This window comes from Phragmites australis, chromosome 4 (genome assembly GCF_958298935.1).
Source record: "Phragmites australis chromosome 4, lpPhrAust1.1, whole genome shotgun sequence".
NCBI lineage: Eukaryota > Viridiplantae > Streptophyta > Magnoliopsida > Poales > Poaceae > Phragmites > Phragmites australis.
Genome location: NC_084924.1, coordinates 2464853 through 2480664, shown reverse-complemented (window position 1 = coordinate 2480664; position 15812 = coordinate 2464853).

The window sequence follows — 15812 nt, the reverse complement described above, 5'->3', positions numbered from 1 at the left end:
ATGCTGTATGATGAGGGCATGCACGCTTGGAATTTAGTCTTTGGGTTATTTCAAATACATGTCCTACTATTACGATGGCATATCACTCAAAAGATGACATATCATAACGATATTTCCAATTGTTTCATCATAAACATAATTATAAATAAAATATTAAATTATTTTGTATCAAAATATAACATGAATACAAATAACAAAATAGTGTAGCACACTATTACAAAATGCATCAACGAGTTGATGACTTCTTTGTAGATGATACTCTTAATTAGTGTACAGGCCAAATTAATACACTCATCATTTCCTAATGTAACAAATATTTTAAGATTACTCCTGGAAAGGCAACGTAGAGTTGACCATACGAGAAAATCAAATTAGGAAGGTAAATTTCAACATGTGAGGTCGTTTGTCCCTGTGCTTTGTTGATGATCATTGTGAAACATAATCTAATAAACATTTTATCGTCAGACGGACACAACGGTATCCAAGGGAGACAAACTCTTTTAAGCATGTTGTCCCAGCACAATCTCAGCATATGGTGTTCCTTTAGAACATTCAAACTATTAACCTTGTCCCATTACACGACCCATTAGGTGGATCAAGAATTCTAAGCAAAATCACATGGTAATTAACCTTTAGCTTAGAAGATGTGGTGGTAGTCCATTAGGTGTGAGAGAATTCAATAATTCTGGAGGATAGTAGTTGGTAGGATCATGCTCTGCAAGATCATACATAGCTATGATAGACCATCTCTTCTTTAGGAAAGCATTGTATAAGCTTCATGTTTATTCAGTCAACGTTCTCATCCCTAGTTGATAAAATAGCTTGAGATGTGATATAATCTGGATTGGACATGTTTGTTGCTAGCATTGGAAAGACTATCAATTAGATCTTCAATGTCAGATTCTGCACCCGTGTAAGGCAGATTGCATTCACTTCAATCAGTTGTTTTCACAATTCTAAGATATTCAATACTCTTCAAGGCAAACAGATGAACTGAGCAGACTGATACTACAACCATTTGAAGTTGTCAACCAACAAGGCTTCTGTCGGAGGATGAACTCCTGTCGCAGGGATCCCGAGAGACCCCTTTTTAGAGATTCGGTCGGGGGGATGATCCTGGATAAGCTTGTTGGGAAATAAGCGGGAACGGAAACAAATGCAATGGCTGGTGGGAGATGATCGCCCTGACGGGAGAAAAATGGGTGCACTGGGGTTTAGACAGGTTCGGGCCGCACGGAGGCGTAACACCCTACTCCTGTGTGAGTGTTATATCTGCCCTTGAAGGGAATTCTTCAAGGATGTATCTGATTACAAGAGAGAGAGACCTACTGAGAGCTTGAGGCTCTCGTGTTCTAGCTTGGCTTGAGCGGGTTTGAGCGTCTGCGTCCTCTTCTTCACACACCACCCCCTTTACGTGTTCTTCATTCTTTCCTTTTATAGGCGCGCCGACCTCGACATATCCTGAATGGGAAAGAGGGGATGCGAATGCCAAGGTGCCACGGAGAAATGCGTCATCATTTCGTCTTGGCGAAGTGACAGGGGTGGTGGAGAAATGCGGCGCGCATCCGACCACCCGCCACTGTGGAAGCCTCCGGGCGCCATAAAGGGGGCCCACCGGGCAGCCTCAGAGGTGCCCGGTGCGCCCACCCTGTCTTGTCTTTCTACTAGGGCAGGGTGGCCGGCGGAGCGCGTCGATTCTGGCAACGTTATCCCGAGGCACCCGGGTGAAACGGGACGGGACCCGTGCATTTAATGGACCCACACCCCCCTGCCAGTGCATGGCAGGGTCTGACACTGGGGCGTGGGCAGCTGAGAATGTCAGGATGTCAGGATGTCAGGCCGCGCGTGCCTATTAAATACGGTATTGGGCCTTTGACTGGATGACACCCTGACGACGGGACCCTTCGGGTCGTCGAATGATCTTGCGCGAACCTTCGGGGAACCGAGTCCTCGGGGGCTGCCACGTGCAGCCCCGAGCACTCTCTCCCGAGTACTTTGGGAGGATCTTCGGGGAACCGAGTCCTCGGGGGCTGCCACGTGCAGCCCCGAGCACTCTCTCCCGAGCACTTCGGTGGGACCTTCGGGGCACCGAGTCCTCGGGGGCTGCTACGTGCAGCCCCGAGCACTCTCTCCCGAGCACTTCGGTGGGACCTTCGGGGCACCGAGTCCTCGGGGGCTGCCACGTGCAGCCCCGAGCACTCTCTCCCGAGCACTTCCTTCCCGGTATTTGGGCTCTGCGGATCATCGGGGAACTAGGGTGCTCGGGAACCAGAGGCGGCGGCCCCGAGCACCTTCTCCTGGGACTTAGCTTCTTCTTACCTTGCAGGGTGGTGACATGTGGCGGATGGCCGGCCTGGTCTCGGGACTTAGGGACCCCTGGTTCTGAATACACCGACAGTAGCCCCCGGGCCCGTTGGTAGCCGACGGGACGGAGACTGCGAATGGGCCCTTCGTCGCGACCGAGACCGAGGCTGGCGCGGACGCCATGTGGCAAGCTTTCGAGAGGTGGCCCTTGCGGACCTAGACCTCAAGTACGCCCCAACGGGAAAATGAGTGGACGCGTGTCCACACAACTTCTGAAGGGTATGATGACCATACGGGCGGCACGCGCGGTCGCTGCGCAGATCAAGGAAAATACGCCTGGCAACCGCTGACATCGCGCGATCGGCGGGAGATTCGCCTGGCGGTGGCGTCGATCGAGGCGACGCTTCGCCGAGCGAACCGTTTGAGATATAAAAGGGGGAATGGATCGGTCCGTTCCCCTTTTTACGCTCTCTTGCACTTGTGCTCTTGCCTTCTTCGTGCTCCGAAACCTTTAGGAAATTTTCAGGCGACCGGAGCATTCTTCCTTCTCTCTCTCTTTTCACCACCAAAATACCTTTCATTCTTGCCGAGATGACGAGGGTTGGAGGAGGACGCCGTGACAAGTTTTCGGACAGCATCTTGCCGGAGTCTCGTCTGAGAAACGAGGAGGCGGCGGACAAGATCAGGAAACTGCTGGTGCCGGAGGGGCAAGCAGGTGCTGTGGTGGTGACGCCGGCGAGCCTGACGCCAGCGACGACCGTCCCAGGGCAGACCGTCCTCTTCACTTCCTTTGTGGCGGCGGGGTTGGTGCCGCCGTTCTCCGCCTTCTTCCTGCAAGTGCTGGAGACGTACGGCATTCAAATGGTGCACCTAAGCCCCAATTCTGTCGTGGCGTTGGCGGTCTTCGCGCATCTCTGCGAAATGTTCATGGGGGTGATGCCGTCGGCGACGCTGCTTCGCCATTTGTTCGTCTTTCGGCCGGTGGGGAAGAAGAGGGGGCACTCCACGGCGGACGTCGCGGGGTGCTGCAACCTTCGGCTCCGGGAAGGCCTGGGGGACCATTACATTCCCCAGGTGCTGCGCAGCAAGTGGGAGGAATGGCGACGGGACTGGTTCTTCGTCGACATCGATCCCCACGAGCGCCTCGAATTGCCAGAGAAGGCGGCGAAACCTCGGCGATCGACGTGGGAGGCGCCGCCGCCAGAAGACGCGAGGCTGAAGCCGATGCTGGAGCGCATCTTGGAGCTGCTCGAGTCCGGGCTGACCTCCGTCATGGTGGTGGCGAATTTTCTGCGCCGTCGGTTGGCGCCTCTGCGAGAACGGGCCCGGCCGAGCTGGTTCTACACCGGGCCGGAGGACATCACCAGGACCCAGATTGGCGCGAGCTGGGATCTGGGGCCGGCGGAACTGCGGGGGATGACAAGGGTAATCACCGGAACGGAGGACATGGGCCGGGCGGAACTCCCGTGGCCGGAGATGGCACTCTGTGCCAACCCCAACCCGGTGGCCATCATGAGGCGGCTGCCGGAGTTCGACGCCCAGGGGCCCGTGGACCGGCCAAGAAGCCGGAGTCCTGAGGCCTCCGAACTCCCCGGGCTGGAGGAACTACTTGGCGAGGAGGTCGCTGGCAGTTCGGCGCAGGCTGGCGAAGGGGTCGCCGCAGGCGGCAGCCGCCGTGCCAGAGAGGAGGGCGCCACTGAAGTCGTAGAGGAGGTGGCGCCGGGAGACCAGAGAAAGCGTCTCAGGGCCCTAATTCTAGTACCGGACTCTCCGCCGTCGCCGACGGCGGCGGCGGCGTTCCCGGTGCTGGCGCCGCGGCTGGTGCGGATGGGGGCTGCGCCGGCGCCAGAGACCCGCGCGGCTGATCCAGAGCCCCGCGCGGCGGCACCCGAGGCCCGCGCAGCGGCCACACCGAACCCCCAGCGGAAGAGGCGGCGGGAGGAGTCTGGACTGACAGCACCGGACCCGGACATTAGGCTCCCAGCGGCCAAGTGGCAGTATCGGTGAGCCTCCTTTCTTGCTTTTTCCTGGGCATTTCTAGCTCGAACTAAGCTTTTGACATTTTTCATCTGTCTCCCGTAGGCCGACCTCGGGTGCCACTGCGCCGGGGAAAGCGCGGGCGCCAAGGCCAGAGCCGAGCCCGCCGGCTGCGCCGACAGAGGCCGGCACAGGAACGGCGGAGGCACCAATTGACGTGGCGGCCCCTGGGAGAAAGGCGGAGGCGGCGGCCGAGAGGAGAGCGCCGGCGGAACCTACCCCGGGCGCGGAGAGCCCGGGGCGGATAACGGTGGAGGTGGATGTTCTGCCGGGGCCAGTGGACAGGGCGGCCGATGTGGGAATGCGGCCGCTGCCTGAGTCTTCGGCGCCGGCGGAGCCTACCCCGGGCAGGCAGAGCCCGGGGCGGATGGCGGTGCAAGGCTCTGCGGAGAGCTCGGCCCCCCTGGAGACACTCTGCGGAGAAGCCTGGGCCCCACCGGTGCCCGGCCAGCTCGCCGATCCTTTCCTGGCCGCCATTGAAGGAGTCCAAGTAGCGGTTGGGCGGCTGGGCGCAGCGGTGAACGCCAAGGAGGGGGAGCTCGAGGCCGAGCGCGCCCGCCTGGCATCGGAGAAGGCGCGGCTGGCGGGCGCCCAGGAGGAGGCCCGCGCGGCGGCCGCGCGGGAGCAGAAGCTCCTAGAAGACATCCGCGCGGAAGCCGCGCGGGAACGAGAAATTTTGAAGACCGCGCGGGCAGAAGCCGCGCGGGAACGAGAAGACGTCGCCCGCTTGGCTGAGGCGTCGAGGCAGCAAGCTGCCGAGGCCCTTGCCAGGATGGGGCAGGCGCAGGAGAGGGAGGTGGCAGTCGCAGCCCGGGAGCAGGCGGCGGAGGAGCGGCAAGCCGAGCTGGCCCGCCGGAAGGGCGCGGCCGAGAAGACGGGCACCGACCTCCAGCGCAGGGAAGACGACCTTCGGAAGACCAGGGAAGAGATTCACCGTTGGGAGGAGGACGTTTCCTTGCAGGAGGTAAACAACGAGCTATTAGCGTCGGAGCTCGATGTTCGGGAGGATTCGGTGACTCAGCAGGAGGACGTGCTGGCCCGGCGGGAGGGCGAGATGAGGCGCCGAGAAGACGAATTGAGTCGTCGAGAGGGCGAGGCTGCTGCTACGGCGGCCGCCGCGGCTACCAGGGCGGAGGAGAATGCGAAGCACGAGGCGGAACTGGCCGCCCGTGAACGCGCCTTGTCCGAGATGGTGGCCAAGACGAAGCAGGCTGCCACCCCCGCCGCAGCTGGCGGTTCTTCCGGTTCGGTCGGGAACCAGGGACTCGAGGCACAGCTGCGGGCCGCCAAGGAGAAGCTCGAGACCGCCTTTGTCTCGCGGGTCAACCTCGAGCATATGCTGGATGACATACTCCGGCGGATGCGATGGGCCGTGGAGAAGGGTGGTCTCGGACGGCTTGTCGACGACAAGAAGGGCGACGGCCCCGCACGACAAGTGTTGGAGCTGCAGCAGGTCTGCGAGCGCCTCGAGGCCCTGCCTTGGGCAGTCCAGGAACTTGCCGCCCGGGAGGGACGTGGCTTGGCACGTGCAGTGGCCGAGCACGTCCTGGCCTGCTACCGAAGCAGGGACCCGAACTTCCCACTGGAGCCGGCGCGGGAGGGAGTGGTCGAGGCTGAGGGAGAGGCCGCCCGGGCAGCAGTCCGGAGTACCACCTCCGTGGTGGCGGCCGGCTTCAGGCGAGAGGTGCCGCCGCCGCCAGCCCCCGGGGACGACTCAGAGGATTCAGCCGACGCCTCCGCCGCCGACTAGATCTTTTGTAGCCTTTGTCTTTCTTTTGCCGTCTCAATGGATGTAAATATTAGGAGTGAACCCTTAGAAAACGCCTTGTAGATGTCTTGTGGATATAATGGCAGCTTCTCCTTGGGCTCGCGACTCCAATTTCTCTGTGTGTTTGATGTTTCTTCTGGTGTTCTGCCTGGAAGTCCCGGGGAGTACTCAGTCGGGCCGTTCCCGACCTTCCCATCCCCGAGAAACGAAGTTGTTCCGATCGCTGACGTTGGCGCAGCCAGCCCTCGAGCTCTCGCGAGTCCGCATTGCCTAGGTTACGAAATGAAGACACAGACTCCCTTGCCCGGGAGATAGATCGATCCCGCTCGGAACACGCCGTGCCTAATGAACACTTTTTCACTTTGCGACCACTCAGTTAGTAGAAGGGAGACGCGTGCGGGCGAGAATGTGACCAAGAGTCCTCGCGGTCTGGTGGTGCCCGGGCTTAAAACGGGCCGGACCGAGCACTGACAGCCCGCCCCCGAGACCGGAGCTCCGGACTACCCGAGTAGCTCGAGCGATAGGATTACCCAGGGTACTCGAGGACTCGGTAGTGCTCGGGGTCCTTAAAAGCGGACCGAACAACATGACCACCACGAAGGGCTTCGGTCAGACATTACCGCACGCGCGCTACTCTTTTCTGCAAACCGCTCTGTCGTTCTGCGAAAAAGTAGACACGCGGCAGGGTTTTTGCGTGCGAGGAAAACACCTCACCGAACAGATTAAGGCGCGAGAGCCCCCGAGAATGACTCGGGAACATAAATTTACTGAAAGTAGATTTGTCTGAATATAACCACTCACCGGACAGCTGTCGGCCTTCCGGCCCACTGATCCAGGAGGGATGTGCTTCCGAGCTCGGGTGCCCGGGAACTTAATTCTTTCAACGGGGCGCCCGAGCGCCCGGAAGGCATACGAGGCTCCTAGGGTCGGGTGATCTCGACCACCCATGCCTAAGTGGTAGGACCACCCGAGGACCCTTGGGGCCGACCAGAGACCGGGGCATTGAAGCCCTCGCGGCCGAGCTGCTCGTGATCGTCAGCCTGTGACTTAAGAGAAAAAAATAGGATTTCTTTGTCTGGTGCGCTCTGTCAGTGCGGCACTTGCTATAGACTGCTCTCGTTTTCGACCCGAGATCTCTCGAATACCCGAACCGGCGGACAAGAGCGGGCAAAGGCGTAACCCAGAGGTCCTACGGTTCGGTGGCGCCCGGGTATGACAGACCAGACCGAGCACCGACAGCCCGCTCCGGGGGCCTGAGCTCCGGCCTACTCGAGCAGCTCGAGTGATGGGATTACCCAGAGCACCCCGAAACTCGGTTAGTGCCCGGGAGCCTGCCACGACACCGAATACCACAGCCTACCATGTCGGACGTAAGTCAGCGGCAACTGCTCGCATGTATACCGATTGGGATTCTTTTATCAACGGGGAAAAATGAGAGAGCGAACTTTTTCTCGCACAACCGAGCACCTCACCAGACAGATTAAACATAGGGAATCCAGAAAAATAATTTGACATAGCGATTGCTTATTGAAATACTGAATGTGCAATATTTACAAGGTTGGGCGACAGCGACTTACCCCACGGGGCGAAGCCTTCAGATTGCTCGGGCGGGGAGAAGCCCCCGGCCTTGCTGACCTGAGCCGCGAGCACGACCATCTACGGGTAGAAGCGTCGGAGATGCTCGATGTTCCACGGATTCGGGAGTGGCTGTCCTTCCTCCGTCGCCAACCTGAAAGAACCTGCCCGGGGGACCGCGATCACGGTGAAGGGACCTTCCCACACAGGGGACAGCTTATTCATTCCTTCGCGCGACTGGACGCGTCGGAGAACTAGGTCCCCCACCTCGAGAGACCGGGCCTGGACATGGCGCAGATGATAACGCCGCAGACTCTGCTGGTACCGAGCCGCCCGGACAGCGGCACGCCGCCGGCGCTCTTCCAGGTAATCCACGTCGTCGCGTCTTTGCCGCTCCTGCTCACCCTCAGAGTATGCATGTACTCGAGGGGAGCCCAGAGTGAGCTCGGAGGGGAGGACTGCTTCGGCGCCATAGACGAGGAAGAAAGGAGTCTCCCCTGTGGCGCGGCTTGGCGTACGATTGGCCCACAGCACAGCTGGCAACTCGTCTACCCATCCCTTCCCGTGCTTAGCGAGCACGTTATAGGTCCGGGTTTTGAGGCCCTTCAGTATCTCCGCGTTGGCGCGCTCGACCTGCCCGTTACTCCGAGGATGAGCGACGAAAGCGAAGCAAAGCTTGATGCCGAGATCTTCGCAATAGTCCCCGAACAAGGCACTAGTGAACTGGGTGCCGTTGTCGGTGATGATCCGGTTCGGGACGCCGAAGCGGCTGGTGATGCCGCGGATAAACTGGAGCGCCGTGTTTTTGGTCACCTTGATGACTAGGACCGCCTCCGGCCACTTGGTGAATTTGTCGATAGTGACATATAGGTATGCATAGCCCCCGACTGCTCGGGGGAATGGACCCAGAATGTCCAAACCCCAGACCGCGAAAGGCCATGACAGGGGAATGGTATGGAGAGCCTGAGCTGGCTGGTGAATCTGCTTTGCATGGAACTGGCATGCCCTGCAACGCCGAACCAGCTCAGAAGCGTCCTGGAGAGCTGTAGGCCAGTAGAAACCTTGCCGGAAGGCCTTCCCGACCAGCGTGCGGAACGATGAATGGCCACCGCACTCGCCCTCGTGGACCTCAGCGAGAAGATCGCCGCCTTCTGCCCGAGAGATGCATTTCAGGAGGACACCTCCTGCGCTACGCCGGTAGAGATCCCCATCTACCATGGCATAGCGTTTGGACTGCCGAGCAACCCTTTCGGCAGACGCCTCATCCCCGGGTAGGAACTTTTCTTTCAAGTACCCTCGGATGTCAGACATCCACGAGGCATCTTGAGAACATTCGGCGAGCACAGCGCACTCGCCGGACGGCGGCGCCCTGACGGGGCTTCCCACTGAGGGCACCGCCGGGGTCCCCTGAATTGAGTTCGAGGTTTCCCCTTCATCCTGTTCAGCAGGCAGGACGGAAGGCCGTGCAAGTCTTTCTTCAAAGACTCCGGCAGGGACGCGCGCACGTGAGGAGGCCAAGCGAGAGAGCTCGTCGGCCAGAGCGTTGTCGCGGCGAGGGATGTACCGCAACTCGAGGCCATCGAAGCGTCTTTCGAGCTTCCTGACCGCAGCCACGTACGCCGCCATTTGAGGATCCGTGCACTGGTACTCCTTGGATACCTGGTTGACGACTAGTTGGGAGTCCCCCTTGACCAGGAGGCGACGAATCCCGAGCCCCACCGCAGCCCGGAGGCCAGCGATGAGACCTTCATACTCCGCCATGTTGTTGGATGCGCGGAACTGCAACTGTACGACGTACCGGAGCTCTTCACCTGTTGGGGAGGTGAGAACCACTCCGGCCCCTGCGCCTTTAAGCGAGAGGGAACCGTCGAAGTGCATGACCCAGTACCCGGGCGCGTCGCGCCTGGGATAGGTGGAGATCTCTTCTGGGACGACGCAGGGGACGGGCGTCCATTCTGCCAAGAAGTCGGAGAGTGCCTGGCTTTTGATTGCCTGGCGACAGACGAAGTGTAGGTCGAACTCCGCCAGCTCGACCGCCCATTTGACAACGCGCCCGGTGCCCTCTCGGTTCCGAAGAATGGGTCCCAGTGGATAAGTGGTAACCACCGAGACCTTGTGCGCCTGAAAGTAGTGGCGCAGCTTCCGGGAGGCGATGAGCACGACATAGAGTAGCTTCTGCGCCTGGGGATACCTTGTCTTGGCTTCCCGGAGGACTTCGCTGACGAAGTATACCGGTCGCTGCATCCGGCAGGCCCGGACGGTGGCCTTACTCGGGGGGCTGCCGCAGCCCCCAGGGTCGGCGGCATGGTCGGGGCTGACCAGGTACTCGGGCTCGATTCCTTGGCTGGGAAGAGCAGTGTGCTCGGGTTCGACCCCTTGCCCAGGGGGAGCCACGAGGACAAGTGAGTGGTCGGGGGCCTCTGGGAGCTGGGACCAAGCACCCGGCCCCGAACATTCGTCGCGCTCCACCACCTGCACTATGCTCACGACTTGTGGAGTGGCCGAAACATAAAGTAGTAGGGGCTCACCTTGGGAGGGAGCCACCAACACGGGTGGCGAAGTAAGGTACTTCTTTAAGTCGCGGAAGGCCTGCTCGGCCTCCGGTGTCCAGTCAAAACGCCCGGATTTCTTCAGAAGCTTGAAGAGGGGGAGCCCTCGCTCCCCGAGCTTGGAGATGAAGCGCCCGAGGGCTGCCATGCAGCCGGCGAGGCGGTGGACCTCCTTGAGTCGAACCGGGGGTCGCATCTGCTCGATGGCCCGGATCTTCTCTGGATTGACCTCGATCCCTCGGCCAGAGACCAAGAAACCAAGGAGCTTGCCCGCCGGCACCCCGAAGACACATTTCTCCGGGTTGAGCTTGAGGCGGGTAGAGCGGAGACTGTTGAAAGTCTCGGTAAGGTCCTCGAGCAGGGTGGCGCGGTCTCGGGTTTTGACCACGAGATCGTCGACGTAAGCCTCGACGTTGCGGCCAACCTGCGAGTTAAGAGTGATACAAATAGCGCGCTGGAAAGAGGATCCAGCGTTGCGCAGGCCGAAAGGCATTGACGTGTAGCAATAAGTCCCCACCGGGGTGGTAAAAGCAGTTTTTTCCTCGTCCCCTATGGCCATGCGAATCTGGTGATACCCAGAGTTTGCATCTAGGAAGCATAAAAGATCACATCCCGCAGTTGAATCTATAATTTGATCAATGCGAGGTAAGGGGAAAGGATCTTTAGGGCAAGCCTTGTTAAGGTCGGTGTAGTCTACGCACATGCGAAGCTTGCCGTTGGCCTTCGGGACGATGACTGGGTTTGCTAGCCAGTCGGGGTGGAGGACTTCTCGGATGAATCCGGCGTCGAGGAGCCTGCTGACCTGCTCGCGGATAAACTCCTGGCGCTCTGGCGCCTGCCGCCGGACCTTCTGCTTCACCGGGCGGGCGTCCGGACGCACGGCCAAGTGATGCTCGATCACCTCCCTAGGGATCCCGGGCATGTCGGACGGTTGCCAGGCAAACACGTCTATGCTGGCCCGGAGGAAGGCGACGAGCGCGCTTTCCTATTTGCTGCCCAGGTCGCTGCCGATACGGACAACCTGGGTAGCGTCTTCGCCCACCACGACCTCCTTCGTTGGAACAGAGGTATCGGCGGCGAGTCGGGGTTTGGATGAAGAGGGTCCCGGGCCCCCTGTAGAGCCATCGACCTCGGCCTGTGCTGAGACCAGAGCCATGTATGATTGTTCAGCGCAGGAGACGGCGCCGCCGGAGTCGGCGATCACAGAGATAGAGCCTGCGGGGCCGGGCATCTTAACCGTAAGGTATGCATAATGCACGGCCATCATAAACTTTGCAAGCGCCGGACGCCCGAGGATGGCGTTGTAGGGGAGAGGGAGTTCCGCGACATCGAAGAGGATGCATTCCGTGCGGAAGTTGTCCCGGCTCCCGAACGTGACAGGCAACTCAACCTGCCCGAGGGGCAGGGAGTGCCCAGGGGTCACTCCACAGAAGGGGAGCGACGGCTTTAGGCGTCGGGAGGACACCTGCAGCTTCTCAAAAGCCTCTTTGGAAAGGAGGTTGAGGCCGGCACCACCGTCGATCAGCACTCTGCCGACCTTAACATTGCAGATAGTGGGAGACACTACCAGAGGTAGCCGTCCCACGGCTGCAGTACTGGCGGGGTGATCAGCCATGCTGAACGTGATCGGAGCATCCGACCACCTCAGGGGTCTTGTGGCCTCCTCGCTCGGGGTTGCCGAGCACACCTCGCGTCGCATGATCTTGATGCCACGACGCGAGCAGGGTGTGTAAGCGCCCCCGTCGATGAAGGCAACGGCATGCTCGGGCTCCTGGAAGCCGAGCTCGGCGTTGTTGGGGGCGACCTCAATATCGCCTCCTCCGCGGGACTCGTCGCGCTCCCTCTGGCGCTGCTCCACGAGTCATTTGACCGTACGACACTCCGTGAGGTCGTGCCATCTGGTCTAGTGTATAGGACACCATTTACCTGGCTCGGGCCCCGCGGGAACGGGGGCCCTCGCTGGAACAGGAACTCGGCCGGGGGCCGGGGCTCTTGCTGGAGCCGAGGCTCTGGTGGGTATGGAGGCCTGAGGAGGAGCCCGAGCAGGGGCCCTGGCGGGGCGTCGATCGACACTCGGCCGGCGTTCTTGCCGGTGGTCGGGCTCTTGCGGCACCCTATTAGCAGGGACCTGGGCTGGCTCAATGGGAGCGGCCTCACGCTTCCTCCTCTTCTTCTTTTCCCGCTTGTCGGAGCGGGAAGAACTTGGCTGGTCGGAGGTGGGGCGAGGAGCATGCCACGCCCTGGCCTCCGCAGCCTTGGCGCACTTATCGGCCAGTGCGAAGAGTTCCGCAGGGGTCTCGATCTCGTGCGTACCTAGCTTTTCGAGCATCCGCTCATCGCGGACGCCCTGCCGGAAAGCAACAATAACAGCATGGGGGGCCACTCGAGGAATGGTGTTGCGAACCTGGCTGAAGCGCTGTATAAAGCGTCGTAGCGTTTCCCCCTCCTGCTGTTGGACGGCATGAAGGTCGCACTCCAAACCGGGGCGCGTAAACGTGCCCTGAAAGTTGGCCACGAACTGGTGGCACAGGTCATCCCAGGAGCCGATAGACCCTGGGGGTAAGTTCATAAGCCAAGAGCGGGCGGAGCCCCTCAGGGCAACATGAAAGTAGTTTACCATCACCTTTTCGCTGCCTCCGGCCGCTTGGACGGCCGTCGTGTAGATTTGGAGGAACTCGACGGGGTCAATGGACCCGTCGTACTTCTCCGGCAACTCGGGGTGGAACTTGGAAGGCCACCTGACCCGGCGGAGCTTGGTGGTGAAGGCACGGCAGCCGGTGCCGTATCCCGCAGCGCGAGCGGTGGTCCTTGGTGATGAGTGGCGGTGAACCGGGGATCCCCGGTGGCCTTGGGCCGGGAGAGAGGAAGCCTGGTCCTCTGCCCCGACCCCCTGCCGGGTCTCCCGCTGACGCTCGAGAGTAACTCGGGCATCCTCGTGGCCCCTCCGCTCGTCAAGGCGCAAGCGGAGGTCTCGGGCTTCAGACACGGCCAGGGGGACGGCACTCCGCCTGGAGACCCCTCGGCCCGTGCGGGTGTTGCCCGTTGAGGAGCCGGCTCTGGTGGCACCATGCTGAGAAGTGGTGCGAGGACTCCCGGCATGCACCTGGCGACGAGCAGTGCCGACCAAAGCAATGACATCTTGGATCCACCGACCTTCCGGAGTGTTCGGCGTGGCCTGAATGGGCGGGTGCCTAAGGAGAGCATGTGCTGCAAGCAGCGCGCTCCCTGGGCTAGCCTCGTTGAAAGCGAGCCCGCGTCCAGAGGCGGACCGGGCGGCCGGGGTCCCGACCACATGCTGGGGGTCGGAAAGTGCGTCGGCAGCGGCGGCGGCGGCCCTGATGGGCCCAGCGCCTTGATCCCCTTGAGCGGGAAAAACCACGCACGCGGATGGCGGCTGCTGCTGGCATGCAGCAGCGACTGGGCTCCTTCTGACGTTGGGCAGCGCTCCGTCACTGGAAGTGGAGTCGGAACGCTGGAGAAGGTGTCCACCGGCCATCTTTTCCTGCGGAAAAAAGTGAAACAAACAATCCAGGGATACTCCCCCCTACCTGGCGCGCCAGCTGTCGGAGGATGAACTCCTGTCGCAGGGATCCCGAGAGACCCCTTTTTAGAGATTCGGCCGGGGGGATGATCCTGGATAAGCTTGTTGGGAAATAAGCGGGAACGGAAACAAATGCAATGGCTGGTGGGAGATGATCGCCCTGACGGGAGAAAAATGGGTGCACTGGGGTTTAGACAGGTTCGGGCCGCACGGAGGCGTAACACCCTACTCCTGTGTGAGTGTTATATCTGCCCTTGAAGGGAATTCTTCAAGGATGTATCTGATTACAAGAGAGAGAGACCTACTGAGAGCTTGAGGATCTCGTGTTCTAGCTTGGCTTGAGCGGGTTTGAGCGTCTGCGTCCTCTTCTTCACACACCACCCCCTTTATGTGTTCTTCATTCTTTCCTTTTATAGGCGCGCCGACCTTGACATATCCTGAATGGGAAAGAGGGGATGCGAATGCCAAGGTGCCACAGAGAAAGGCGTCATCATTTCGTCTTGGCGAAGTGACAGGGGCGGTGGAGAAATGCGGCGCGCATCCGACCACCCGCCACTGTGGAAGCCTCCGGGCGCCATAAAGGGGGCCCACCGGGCAGCCTCAGAGGTGCCCGGTGCGCCCACCCTGTCTTGTCTTTCTACTAGGGCAGGGTGGCCGGCGCAGCGCGTCGATTCTGGCAACGTTATCCCGAGGCACCCGGGTGAAACGGGACGGGACCCGTGCATTTAATGGACCCACGCCCCCCTGCCAGTGCATGGCAGGGTCTGACACTGGGGCGTGGGCAGCTGAGAATGTCAGGATGTCAGGATGTCAGGCCGCGCGTGCCTATTAAATGCGGCATTGGGCCTTTGACTCGATGACACCCTGACGACGGGACCCTTCGGGTCGTCAAATGATCTTGCGCGAACCTTCGGGGAACCGAGTCCTCGGGGGCTGCAACGTGCAGCCCCGAGCACTCTCTCCCGAGTACTTTGGGAGGATCTTCGGGGAACCGAGTCCTCGGGGGCTGCCACGTGCAGCCCCGAGCACTCTCTCCCGAGTACTTCGGTGGGACCTTCGGGGCACCGAGTCCTCGGGGGCTGCCACGTGCAGCCCCGAGCACTCTCTCCCGAGCACTTCGGTGGGACCTTCGGGGCACTGAGTCCTCGGGGCTGCCACGTGCAGCCCCGAGCACTCTCTCCCGAGCACTTGGTGGGACCTTCGGGGAACCGAGTCCTCGGGGGCTGCCACGTGCAGCCCCGAGCACTCTCTCCCAAGCACTTCGGTGGGACCTTCGGGGCACCGAGTCCTCGGGGGCTGCCACGTGCAGCCCCGAGCACTCTCTCCCGAGCACTTCGGTGGGACCTTCGGGGCACCGAGTCCTCGGGGGCTGCCGCGTGCAGCCCCGAGCACTCTCTCCCGAGCACTTCGGTGGGACCTTCGGGGCACCGAGTCCTCGGGGGCTGCCACGTGCAGCCCCGAGCACTCTCTCCCGAGCACTTCCTTCCCAGTATTTGGGCTCTGCGGATCATCGGGGAACTAGGGTGCTCGGGAACCAGAGGCGGCGGCCCCGAGCACCTTCTCCTGGGACTTAGCTTCTTCTTACCTTGCAGGGTGGTGACATGTGGCGGATGGCCGGCCTGGTCTCGAGACTTAGGGACCCCTGATTCTGAATACACCGACAGCTTCGATCAGCATACAAAAACTTTAATCACTAAAGTTCCCAGTTCACCAGATAAAAGAACAACCCGAGTTGACCAAGAAGACCCACCAGACAAACTATCTCCCATATGCCATCCTTGTCATTTGTCAATATAATATAGACGAAGAAACTATATTGATAGGTTTCAGCATGCCTATGCTACAACTTATTCATAGACCATATGTATGAATGAATCGTATTGCTTGTGGCTGGATGCAGATGGAGCCCCAACAATTAAGTCTTCCATGAAGCTGACAGCAAGAACATAAGAAAACTAATTGCGCTAGCAAAACAACTATGAGCAAAGATCTTCCACTTGATATTAGAGAAGTAATTGCTAGTACAGAAGCACTGTGT